Here is a 14,068-nt window from a genome sequence, read left to right as displayed (position 1 = left end):
GGAACTCTAAAATTTAGCTCTATCTTTAGCTTTGTGGTAACAAGCTCGTCTTACCTTCACTAAAAGAAGTTAAACCTTTGTGTCACGAACTTCGACGATTCCGAATTAGCTGTGCCCTGCTCCAAACAACGACGCCGCCATTTATATCAACATTCTAGTGCCCAGTTTTACTCGTCACCAACGAGAAACTCGAGAAGTGTAAAATCGGGAATGGACTTATGGGAAAGAACTGATCACGTAGCACTGCAGACATGCAGGTAATGTCTCTGACTGAAATCGGTCTCCATTTATCACCATACATGACGCTTTCGGCATTGCTGATCATAGCAGTATGCAGGTGACACGTCACACAAATACATGGCCTTGCTCGGAGTTTCTCCGTAGCTCAGTTGATGGACCGCCCGCCCTTTACTTGGGAGGTCATGGGTTCGAATCCCGCCGGGGACTCAGATTTCTGTTTGTACAAGCTTGTGTAGCCGACATAACCTGCATCGCACAGCTCACATTTATAGCTGTTAACAACGCATTGCTGGTTTTTTCTGTAAATCCAACATGATGTTAAGCTGCACGAGCCAAAACCAGCAATGCGTTGTTTACAGCTATAAATGTGACCTGTGCGATGCAGGTTATGTCGGCTACACGCGCCGACATCTCCACCAGCGCGTTGAAGAGCATAAACGATCAGCCATTGGTAAACATCTGGAGCAGAAACACAACCAGGCAGTTAACACCCTTGATCTGAAGCACTTTTCGATCTTGAAGAAATGTCAAAGTAAACTGGACTGCCTCATTTATAAGATGTTTTTCATTAGAGAACTTAAACCGGATCTTAACACTCAAATCTGACTCTATCCGTGCAAAACTTTTCACATAGAACAATGCGTTCCTAATTTTTCTGTACCTCTAATAACATTCAAAATACTTTACTACATTCTTCACGCTCTATTATAAAATCATATTCATAAATAGCCATCGCACTTAACATTTACACTGAACTTGAAAATGCTGTCATGAAGACAGCGAAACGTTGTTCTTTATTTATATCGCTTGTTTTTATTCTAAAACACAGTGTTTATTTTTTATTAATTTTTTACCAGGATGTAAGTAAGAAACTTTATTTAACCAGGGTAGCTTATTCGGCAACGAGGCTGGTATCCATAGGGTCTCTGGTATGATAAAAGTATCTACAATATAAAAATGTTAACATTAGAGAAGAAATTATAAAAATTCTTAAAAGCATTCAAAGCTTAAGAAAACTAAAAGGCCCTTTTAGCCACACTGAATGTGAGAAAATTTTCTAGAATCAAAGCCACGTAACAGTGGGAGAAAAGCTATGAATAAAGGTCACAAGCTTCACGCACAAAAATACAAACTTGAAGAATTCTTCTTCGCTGATATGCACAATTCCACGGAATACTCAGATCACCACTCGGTCTTGTCGCGTTGGCTTGTAACTTTTTTATCCGACAACGTAAACTGAAATAGGTGTATGTCCTTTCTTTCAATGTACCACGTTATGTTTTGTTTTTCTCGAAGAAGAACATTCATATCAGTCAACCAAAGCATACCAATTAATCAATCGGTCAACCAGTCAATCGATTGGTTGACAGACCAACCAACCAGTCAGTCAGTCAATCAATTCTACCTGGCCAACATTAACTTAGTAAATGGTTTGAACCCAGGAGTATCAGTAGGTCGTGAAGTATGATCGTCCGGGTGAGAGTAGTTCTGAGAAGAACTGTTGTTGGTGACTGACGTTTCGACAACCTGAGCGGAAGTCATCTTCAGAGTCAAGTGAAAAGTTGTTGTCAGTCGATGTTGTTATAAGTCTGGTCCGTTGATGTTAATTGGTCAGTTTAGCCGTGATGTTATTGGCTGTAAGACTCGTGTAAAGTTTGTCAACAGTAATTGGTCAGTTTCGATCCGTCTATTGTTAGTGTAATTAAGTCGTTCTGTTACGTCTATTGTTAGTCAAATTAAGTCGTTCTGTTGGCGGTCCGTTTGTCGGTTCTGTTTAAGTCGTGAACAAGTCGTTTGTAAGGTGCCGGTAGTTGTTGACATCTGTTTATAGGCGTTTGTTCTAAGTTTGTGTACCAGCTTTCCAGAGTCAGTCGTTGAAAATAGTTAGTACTGTAAGTTAAGCATTCAGCAGAGTCCCAGTCGATTTTGTGGTTAGTAAGTCGATGGTGTTCAGAAATGTGATTGTTGACATCACAATTTCTCGTCGCTCGTTTGTGTTCAGTCAGTCTCGTGGTTAGATTTCTACCGAAAAAAAAAAAAAAAAAAAAAAAAAAAAACAAACAAGTTCATCTGACGAAAACAAATACCTTGACCCGTTTTCCACAAGAACAACTACAACACTGATTTTATTAGACGAAACACTCACCGAACTACTGAAACTACCGAAACTGACAGAAACCCGACATCTGTTACTACAGCGACTTTACCCTACATCAAGGGCACTTCTGAGACTATTGCGCGGATTCTACAGCCCTACAATATCCGTGTAGCTCACAAACCTATTACTACGTTACGACATTTACTAACTAACGTTAAAGACAGGGACGAACCTAACCACAGACAGGGAGCGATTTATAAGATCAAATGCTCCGACTGCCAGGCCTCCTACATCGGAGAGACCGGTAGAAATCTAACCACGAGACTGACTGAACACAAACGAGCGACGAGAAATGGTGATGTCAACAATCACATTTCTGAACACCATCGACTTACTAACCACAAAATCGACTGGGACTCTGCTGAATGCTTAACTTACAGTACTAACTATTTTCAACGACTGACTCTGGAAAGCTGGTACACAAACTTAGAACAAACGCCTATAAACAGATGTCAACAACTACCGGCACCTTACAAACGACTTGTTCACGACTTAAACAGAACCGACAAACGGACCGCCAACAGAACGACTTAATTTGACTAACAATAGACGTAACAGAACGACTTAATTACACTAACAATAGACGGATCGAAACTGACCAATTACTGTTGACAAACTTTACACGAGTCTTACAGCCAATAACATCACGGCTAAACTGACCAATTAACATCAACGGACCAGACTTATAACAACATCGACTGACAACATCTTTTCACTTGACTCTGAAGATGACTTCCGCTCAGGTTGTCGAAACGTCAGTCACCAACAACAGTTCTTCTCAGAACTACTCTCACCCGGACGATCATACTTCACGACAAACATTAACTTATCAATCATCTTTATTTTTCAACACAATATTTCAATATTTTACAATGAAGACAATGACAACATACTCAATAACAACTCTAACATTGATTCAAATGTGTAAAAGCCTTAAAACAAACTGAATCAACGGAAAATCAGCAAAGTTTTATATTACATCAACTTGATATCCTACAAAACAAGCTAGCCGTTGTACACAGTAACCACAGAGATTAAAGTTACTACGTTAAGACACCATAAATGTCATTGGGTGTAATCGAAGATTGTAGCCATTCAACTAAACAGTTTACAATCTGTTAAACGTGCTCTAAAGTAGATCTTAATAAGTAAGGAACCTTTAACTCAACGTATGTTAACACAAGTTTTAAAATCCACGGAACTTCTATCATACTTCCGTGCAAGTCTAAAACCCCAGGCAGCGCGCTCGGCAATTGCTTAAAATAACGTGTACTTCACACAAAAGTTACGATCCTCGACGACAAAAACAATCTCTTCCAACTCCAGGGAAATGTAATGAACTGGTAACAAATGTTGGATTGATGCCATATCCATGAGGCATTTCCAAGTTTACAGTTAAAGCACATAAAACCCTTAAAACAACCTTGCAGTTGATTTATTATATATAACAAATCAACAATACTTGAATATTCATTATAGGAACTCTTTAGAGCTGCTGACGTCACCACAGTTTGTTCAATTTGTCACACTACTTTAAAAAATGTTGTCCATTTGAAAGTGACAGTTGCCCAAACGTAGTGCCAACTAAAAGCCGGCAGAAAGGAAAGGCTTCGCCATCCCTACTTGCATAATTTTACAAAAATTGGTTCTCATTGGCGATCAATTTATTTCATGTGATTATCATAGTGTTCAACAAGGTAAGCATGACTACCTAATTCTTCCTGACAAATCCAACAGATGTATGTTTCAACCTGGTCAATTGGACGGGGAACCTGTAAAGAGGATGTATCTGTAGGAGAATTGCTGTCACACTCAGAAACTGACACTGAAAGAGAATGTGTTTGCTTTTGTGCCTCAAGCTGCCCAGGCTTTCCTCTAGCGTGTAACCTTTCATCATGTTGACCTGTGACTGCTTGACTGAAGCCCTTTCTAGACTGTTTGCATGTAAACGGCTTTTCTCCTGTGTGTACTCCTTGATGTCGATGAAGACTTCCTGATTGGTTGAAACACTTGCCACACTGTTTGCACACAAACGATTTCTCCCCTGTGTGTATTCGTTTATGTCGCCGGAGAGTTGTTGAATGGCGAAAACACTTTCCACACTGTTTGCACGTAAATGGCTTCTCTTCTGTGTGTATCCGTTTATGTTCCTGGAGATTCCATGCTCGGTCGAAGCACTTCCCACACTGTTTGCATGTAAACGGCTTTTCTCCTGTGTGTATTCGTTTATGTTGCTGGAGAGTTGCTGTGTGGCGGAAACACTTGCCACACTGTTTGCACGTAAACGGTTTCTCTGCTGTGTGTATTTGTTGATGTCGCTGGAGATTTCCTGCTATGCTGAAAGACTTGCCACACTGTTTGCACGTAAACGGTTTCTCTGCTGTGTGTATTTGTTGATGTCGCTGGAGATTTCCTGCTATGCTGAAAGACTTGCCACACTGTTTGCATGTAAATGGCTTTTCTCCTGTGTGTATTCGTTTATGTTGCTGGAGATTTCCAGCTGTGCTGAAACACTTGCTACACTGTTTGCATGTAAATGGCTTCTCTCCTGTGTGTATTCTTTTATGTTGCTGGAGATTTCCTGCTATGCTGAAAGACTTGCCACACTGTTTGCATGTAAACGGCTTGTCTCCTGTGTGTATTCTTTTATGTTGCTGGAGATTTCCAGCTGTGCTGAAACACTTGCTACACTGTTTGCATGTAAATGGCTTCTCTCCTGTGTGTATTCTTTTATGTTGCTGGAGATTTCCAGCTGTGCTGAAACACTTGCTACACTGTTTGCATGTAAATGGCTTCTCTCCTGTGTGTATTCTTTTATGTTTCTGGAGATTTCCAGCTTTGCTGAAACACTTGCCACACTGTTTACATGTAAATGGCTTCTCTCCTGTGTGTATTCTCTGATGTTGTTGGAGAGTTCCTGCTTGCCTAAAGCACTTGCCACACTGTTTACATGTAAATGGCTTCTCTCCTGTGTGTATTCGTTTATGTCCCCCGCTGGAGGTTTCCTGCTTGGCTGAAACACTTGCCACACTGTTCGCAAATATGAGACTTCTTTTCTTTGTGCAGATCTTCTCGTTGTTGAATTTGGATCATTTGTTTTATCGACATGTTTCCCTGAGCTTTCTTTCCACGCATCATGCGATAGTGAAAACTTTGGTGCGAGAAAACTTCGTTTCCTGTAATGCAATGAAAATGGTATTTAGTAAATTGACATGTCTAAATGACCTCAATGTCATACTGAAACGTTTCGTCGCCAAGGTAAAAGAAATAAGCCATTGCAGATTGCATATAAAACTCCTATCATACGTTACATTTTAGAAAGGAATACTTGATGAAGATAAACAATCCAATATTTATACTGGTTCAACACTCACTCTATATTGCTTTTACAGTGTGTGGTTTTGTAGCACTGTTAAACTGTGAATTGACGGAGTATTAAATGAGGACTCGTAGAGGAAAACCGGCCAACCCTTAAAACTGGAACAGCTTCTGGAAAACAAAAACAAAAAGCAAACAGTTAAGGATCATCCAAAGAAATGTTTTACATTTTCTTTTTGTTGGGAGGTGTCGATAAGTATTGCATTTTGTACGCAAAATAGACAACTTTCGAGTTATTAATTTTAGATTAGCCCACGTTGTCTTGTGTAGACAAAGGTAACTTCGCAAAATGGAGTTTTTATGGACAATGCTTTGGGACCCCAGCGTGGCAAAAAAATTCTCTTTACATGCTATTTTGAAAATGGTCGATTTTAAAAATAATATCAAAATAACTGACACTTTCACCAAAGAGGTTTTAGAAATAATTATGGCGCGATTCAATTATCATATAGCCTGAAAAGCGATAAAAGTCCTTTAGAAATGATAATTTTAATAATAAAGTATTTTCCGTTTGTCTCACGACATAGTGTCACTTGTGATGTAGATCGCGACGTTTCGACTGCACACTGCTAGTCTTCATCAGGCGATAAGGTCGAGTGGTCGGATGTAACCTTATAAAGCACGCTGCTGAGCTGTGATTGGTTGGTTTTCAACAGCTGTGATTGGTGCATTTCGATCCTCGCTGTTCCGGTGTGCTGTTGTTCCCTAAGGGGTCCGCTGTCGTTCAGCTCTCCTGGTGTTGTGTTTTTTTATCGTGGGCATCCATGCTTCGGGAATTTCAATTCCACTATCCCTGTTGATATTTTTAGGGTGAAGTCTTATCTGAATTGCCTCTTTGACCCTGCGTGTGTACCAGTGTGGTTCACGATCAATAAACTTTACCTCATTCCAAAGCGGGTAGTGTCCTGTGTAAGGCTACACCCGACCAGTCGACCTTATCGCCTGATGAAGACAAGCAGAGTGCAGTCGAAACGTCGCGATCTACATCACAAGTGACACTACGTCGTGAGACAAACGGAAAATACTTTATTATTATTGTACTCTACCACGATGATTAACCACAACATTTTTTAATGATAATTTTGTTCAGTTCTGATACAAAGATTGAAAGATTTTTTCCTGCAAAAAATGGTATCAAAAAATAAATAGTTAGTATCAAACATTTCATAAACTTTGACGAATTTGATAAGAAAATCTGTAAGCGTTAACCTTCTCACTTACTACAGCCTTATAGATGCTATTAAGAAAGTCTTAAAAGACTTTTTCTTCAAACGCAATTGTTAGAAAACTCAAAACCAAATGAATTTTTTTATTATTATTTTACTTCTCCACAGAAAATCAATCTCAGTTAAGTTTAAATTTCTACACAGGATAACAGCAACAAGGTGTTTCTACTAGTTTTATCTTATGCAGACCTTCACCATGGTTATCACCATTATTTTACAAATCTATTATTTTAAAAAGCACTACTTAGCGCCAATTAGCAGATATTGTAACTACTGGCATTTATAATAAAAACTATTAAACAAATTGAAAACGATGCTTATAAGCCTGGGTGGAGGGGGAGCTTAGAAGAATATTGTGTACTATGTGATAACAGAAAGGAAACCACTTGAGTCTTTAATCATAAAATTTCCTAGCAGAGTGCAGAACAACTTGGGCTGCTGAATTTGAACGGATTGTAGTCTGGGAAGTAGATGTTGTGGAAGGTCAAAATGACAAATCTCAATGGGCGTGTTTAGCATTTTTAGTATTGTCTTCATTAAACGAGAATCACTCCGAAAAGTCAAAGTCAAAAGAAATATTTATATTAATGGAAACCTTAAAATAATGGTCGAGCTCTGTTAAAAATGACTATACCAGTCTACTAAAGTAACAAAAGATGTATTATCATGAGTTATACAGGCATAAGATTTCAATCAAAAATTGAAAACTTCTGCCAGACGTTTTCAAACTCTACCCATGTGTCATGGATAAATCGTAAAAAAACTAAAAACCTGATTTTGCTCTCCTTTGATATATTCACGTAATATCTTCACCTGGGTGCCCGGGGGGGGGGACTCCCATATGAAACGGAGGGGGATGCTCGTCGGAAATTTTGAAAAGAACCCCTAGAAGAGACCAATCTGGGTGTGGCTCAAGCTTTTCTTGACCCCTAAAAGATACCAAAAAACTAAGAATGGATTTTATATTTGTATATTTCTTCGTGTGTAACCCTAAACGAGACCATTATGGCTAAAAATATTGGCGTTTTGGACGTTTTGCCCGGAACACCCTAAGCGAGACCAAAAATCCGAAATTTACACCCCTAAGCGAGATGACGAGCATCCCCGTCACTTTCATATGCGAGTCCCCCCCCCCCTCGGGCCTGGGTGTTCTAGGCACATCTTCAGGGATGTCGCTAAGGGCCGCCTGCCGGCTTATTTAACCGGCTGAAATTTCACCTGAAAACAAAGACTTAGGTAAAGGTTTAGAGCTGCCAAGGCCAGAAAAGCCAGCTGGGCTTGTTGATGAGCCGGCTTAGTGTTTTCTTAGCGACATCCCTGCATCTTTTGAACAAGTGAAACTATTAAGGCATGATTTTAGCTCTGTTATGGCGAAAATGCATCAAAATCGCCATGATAATGCCCCTTTAATGTAATTTTTACTTTTAACAATCTTCCTTTTGTGGTACATAATTGTTACTTTTTCAACGGGACTTAATTTTCGCGATTTTCAAAAAGCAATATTTATGCCAATCTTGAATTAGTTCAATTGGGTACCATACTCCCTTGAATAGTAGATCTCTCTCAAATAATAATCCCCACCCTACTTTTGGTGGAAATAACTATACCATACAATTATTAAGGTAACAACTCTCTCCCCCCCCCCCAAAAAAAAAGGTAGTGACATATGAAGGTTATGAATAAATTCCAAAAGTGGGAAAGTTACAATGCTCCAAAGTACATGTAGCAACACCAGAGTGTGAAGTAAAGAGCAAAATAAGGAAATAAAAAGGATCACTTTGATTTTTGCATGAACGTGAAAACATTCTGGTTATTATTCGTGACATGTAAAAAAGGCCAAATACTTTTACCTGATTCAATTTTCTAAAGGTTTATAGTGGACCCTCAAGTAACAACATTGACAACAATCACAAACAAAACAAGACTCGCCGAGTTGTACATGCATAATTAAACATGGGGCTAAAAGGAAATTTCTTTTGCCAATTTTCAAATCTCTGGGTCTAGGACAAATATCTCAAGCAAATATCTCAATATCTCAAGCAACCAGTTGGTAGCACTGCAGCTGTTTACATATAGATATCTATATGTACATTTTGAGCTACACCATATTCTTTCTTTGAAAACATAGCGTGTAAACCGTAGCTATTCTTGGTGCATACTGGTAACACTTATCTATGCCAACTCTCCCAGATACAGACTGAATCTCCCTACCTCCCATACAGGTCACAAACTCTTTCCTGTTTTGGCTGATTTTGAAAATAAGTTTTAAACAATCTTATGGTTACTATTTTTAGTGGCTACTCATTTTAGTGAGTTGAGCAAAAATCACTTAATTTAGTACTCACAAGTTTAAATTTGTCTCGGTCAAATTTAATACTTGTAAAATTTAAGTCCCCCCCCCCCCCCCCTCCCACCTCAAAAGGAAAAAAAATAAACAACAGTTGCCTTGTAAAATTCTTTACAGAATGGATGTCGGTAACTTTGTTCTTTGTGGTAATGTAAATTTTTTGCTCAATTTCAAGTGGGTTTGTTTCCTGAACATTTATTTTCATGTTAGCTACAATGCATATGTTCTTAAAAATTTATCTACAGAATATCATTATTTTTTAACATTTTCTGAAAATCACTGAATTATATAGTCGCTAAATCTTGCTCAGAAAAAGATCCTAAAATTAGTACCTGCTAACATTGCATTAATCTTAAGGTATTTAATACATTTTTGTGGATGAATCGCTGGAGCTCTATGTTTTAGTCTGTTTTGGGGGTCGAGAAGAGGAATCATGGTACAAACTTTTTCAGTCTTCCAGATTTCAAATCCTTTTGGCTGTTAGCTCTGAAAACCTGCAAAACTGCAGCTGTTTGGTGTTTCCATGTACATATCCTGGCTAGTGGTAGAACGCGGTGTGCAACAAATTAAGGTCAAGGAAAAAATACAAATGTTTCTCGTCCCCACCTGATTCATCTTTTGGGGCTGCATCTCTTTTTATTATTATTTGTTATTGGAAAAGTTGGAATGAACAAAAACCCACAGGCATCATTTTCACTTTGTACCTACAGTCGACTCCTGATAACTCAAACCCTCGTTAACTCGAACCTCTCGCTAACTCGAACCAATTTTTGTTTCCCTTCAGGTCATTTTCTATATAATTTTACCCTCAATAATTCGAACCATGTCTGTCAATACATGACAGGTCAAAACAAACGGTGTACTGTAGTAAACAACATTGAACTTAAAACGTACACGAGTCAGAGCCCCTCCAAACAAAAACTGTGCCATGCCATGGAGGTGCTACAGATGCTTAGTTTGCTGGTGAAGATTGATACCGTTTCTTTCAAATCCAACCTTTCAAGGATAATCAATAGTTATAGATAAGTTGAGAAGCGTCATAGTGTACTGAAAGTAAATCGCATGAACTCTGTAGCAGTAGCCCGACATTCTCTTTGAACCCTGCAAAGTTCGCAGTACCTGGACTTCTCCGGCTGCTTTGCTTTGTTGTTTCACATTACGTTACATAATGATTCATATATGTCATACATATGTTCCATTTTCACTCGACTTCTCCATACTGTTATGAGATTTGATTAAAATGTACACTGTACGAATAGAAAAACAGTAAACACCATTTTTTCCTTATTTCCGGTCATTTGTTCTTATATGTAGTTGAAAATTCTGTAAGACATGACATTTGTCTGTGTTTTTATATGAAATCAGGCCATAATTTTAAAGCCTTGGTATGCAAGGTCTGTACTGAATAGGTCAATCACTTTGCAGGATTTTTTTGAAAGTTCGCTTCTGGAAAATTTGGCAATGAAGGGGAAACATTGATATTCAAACATTACAGGTAAATAATGCAACAAAATAATAAATAACAAAAGAAAGTGCCCATCCACTCTCATCTCTCTCCGGACGAGAAACATTTTTTTTTTCACTTGGCCTAAATTAAATGCAGACTGGTAAGTTGCAGACTTGCAGACTATTAAATTATTACATAACCTGTAACCAATGCTATTGTTAAAAGCTTAAAGTAAACAAACCATCCGGAGCGCTATTCAGTCTATAACTGGAGTGTTATACAGGCTCACCGGAGTCTACAGGTCTGCAAACTGTTTTGATACGCCATGTTCAAATCCGGGGTTCAAATTTCCACTGCGGTCAAACGACAGAAATATGCAGAAAATAAGAAAAGTACTCCAAAGATAAGGTTTTAATTTTGACAGTTCAAAGTTCGATACATAACCGGTATCCTAAGGGTTTACTAAGGTTTTTGGAGCTTTACTAAAAAGTTCTACGTGTTTGAAAATAGCGATATGCGGACTTGTCGGCGCCATTTGTCAAAGCACCTTTGGTTCGCATGCGAAACATTTAAAAAGTAAAAACACTGGTTTACCTGAGGGAATGGGATTATGCTTTCACTCGGCAACTATTTTTATCTATCCTTGCTCGTAATAACACTTCAATTTGAACAAAAAAAAAACGGCGAAATGGAAAGAAAACCTGCCTGAGACGTTTGACACTATCACATTTGAACGTGGTGAATCAAAACAGCAACCTCCGTGACATTTAGCTGCGTGTTACTCTGCAGATAAGTTCTACCTTTGACTTTGTGGTACTAAGCTCGCCTTACCTTCGCTAAAAGAAGTTGAACCTTTGAGCCACGAACTTCAACGATTCCAAATAAATATTAACTGTGCCCTGCTCCAAACAACGCTGCCGAAGCCGCCATTATCGACACTCTAGTGCCCAGTTTTACTCGTCACCGACGAGTAATTCGAGTAATCATAAAATCGGGAATGGACTTGTGGAAAACGTACTGATGACGTAGCAATACAGAGATTCATGTACAGTCAACTCTCTCTTAACGGACACCTCTATAAGACGGACACCTCCATGGTTATGGTCCCTGCCGTTTTTCAGTCATTTTACTGTAAGAAAACTCTCTGTAAGACGGACACCTCTCTAACACGGACAACGGACACTTTAAAACCGGCAACGGACACGCACAAATATTTATTTTGTAGTGAACAATACTTCAAAACATGTTATCGACATAAAGAATAGTAGGTCTGCGCCTTTAGAATACCAAACGTACCAAAATCAATCCGCTAAAACTTATTACTTCTTTGCTTAGATAAATGGGCACCAAAGATTTAGTTTTCTACTTACAGTATTACCATTTGTTGTTAACAAACAAGTCGAATTTCTGATATTATTTTTGTTCCACTTAATAGGTTTTGCTAACGTAAGCGACTCAAAACAGACGTGTATTCGTTGTGCATAGCCGTGTAGCTTTATCGTCTAAAAATTTCTGGTGTCACGTTACCTCGACTCTCTATAAGGCGGACACCTCTCTAAGACGGACAGTTGGGGCCGGTCCCGACGGTGTCCGTCTTAGAGAGTGTTGACTGTAGTGCCATGATTGAAATCTTTATTTATTTATTAATAACGACATACAGTACACTCGCAACATTATTTCTGATCGAAGCAGAATGCAGGACGCGTGTCACATATGAACTTGCTAAAGGCCTTTTAACTTTGAGTTTCTCCGTAGCTCAGTGGATGGACCGCTCGCCCTGTGCTTGGGAGGTCATGGGTTCGAATCCCGCCTGGGACTCACATTTTTGTTTGTAAAAGCTCGATAGATGACGAACACGTCTTTAGACCGAACAGCGAGCGAAGTACGAGGGGGTGGGGGCAAGAGTTAAGCGCTGGTCGGTAAATGTAGTTACCCACGTTCTCAGAAAATTAAGAGAAAATGGAGGGTTGTAAACAGGCTATGTATCTTTCTTATGAATTACAGTTAAGTTAGGTTTGATTTAAATTGTAATCGGAATTGTAATTTTCGACATAAAAAGTGTATTTTTTTTTGTTCTCTTAGAAGGTAATCAAAGAGGCAACTCATGCCAGTACATATTTTAGTGCGTAGATAGTATTTTGCAAAAGACAAAACAATAGAGTGATTTTATTTAACCCGTGAAACAATATCTAGCAGTTTGTGCGTAATAGTCGAACGGAAACAAAAGAAAACAATGAAATTCGTGTCTAATAGTATCTAAAAGTGTAATAACTATTTCACGGGTTAACTGAAATCACTCTAGTTAAATTTTAGTAAAGTCATTTTTAAGCACTTATTTAATAAGATGTCGGAGAGCTTTATGATCACCTTGTTTTGAAAGAAAAAAATAATCAATATAAAATCCTTTTTACTAACGGCAACGCCTGATCATTTCAAACAAAAGGACATCACTTTTAAGTAGATAAGTGATAAAAAGAGCAAAAATGGAAACAATAAGTGGCTACAGATCGGAGGTGATACACCAAAAACTGAACAATAAAAAGATCGGCTTGAAACTAATTGGCATGTAATTAATTATCAAACTGTTATTGCAATATTTTAAATCGAAATTTCAAAAGATCTGTAAAAATTAGGTACTGTCTATGGAGAAGAGTTGTCGCTGGTAGGACAACTGAACAATAAAAAGAACGGCTTGAAACTAATTGGCATGTCGTAGACATTCTTATTCTTAGGCCATTTTAACTTCAATAAAAATAAAAAACACACTGCGGTGACAAACATGACAAGACAACGAATCGTCGCCGTATTAATATTAAGTCTTTTTCTTTTTTCCGTATTAAGTCTTTTTTCCTTTACAAGGACAGACTCAGCCGCTCTCAAATGTCTAAAGTTGTTTACAAGGCAAGTTGCTGGGACTGTAATGATTTTTATATTGGAAAAACAAAGCGTCGATTACACGAAAGGAAAACTGAACATTTTAAAGCACTATCAAAGAACTGTCACGCATCAGCCATTGCAGATCACATCACATCAACGGGTCACAACATCAAATGGGATCACTTTGACATTCTAGCAACAGGACGATCAGATATTCATTGTAAAATAAAGGAGACATTGTTGATTCGTGATTTAAAACCGGCCTTAAATGAAAACGTTGGCAGTGAGAAACTTTTTCTCTACTAGCCATAATATTTGTTTTTTCTTCTGCAGATTTTTAAGTCTGTTTGTTGTTAATTAACAACATTGTCATTATTTTTAGATTAGGTACCAGT

At 38.3% G+C, this 14,068-nt stretch overlaps 1 protein-coding gene and 1 pseudogene across 2 annotated transcripts in view; both read right to left on the bottom strand.

Annotated features, from left to right (window-relative positions):
- LOC144661416 (uncharacterized) overlaps positions 1–14,068 on the bottom strand; it is a 59,375-nt gene that overhangs the window by 34,567 nt on the left and 10,740 nt on the right. The window lies entirely within an intron of this gene.
- The window catches only part of LOC144661433 (uncharacterized), a 47,428-nt pseudogene that overhangs the window by 22,651 nt on the left and 10,709 nt on the right, over positions 1–14,068 (bottom strand). Inside the window, exons 2-3 of the transcript XR_013572273.1 lie at positions 5,773–5,875; positions 4,343–5,574 (exon numbers count right to left, since the gene is read on the bottom strand). The product of XR_013572273.1 is annotated as an uncharacterized LOC144661433 (transcript). The remainder of the gene's footprint in view (positions 1–4,342; positions 5,575–5,772; positions 5,876–14,068) is intronic.

Source organism: Oculina patagonica, chromosome 7 (assembly GCF_052425735.1).
Source record: "Oculina patagonica isolate OP01 chromosome 7, crgOcupat, whole genome shotgun sequence".
Classification (NCBI taxonomy): domain Eukaryota; kingdom Metazoa; phylum Cnidaria; class Anthozoa; order Scleractinia; family Oculinidae; genus Oculina; species Oculina patagonica.
The sequence above is the reverse complement of the archived record's forward strand: the minus strand, read 5'-3'. Positions and strand labels throughout refer to the sequence as shown.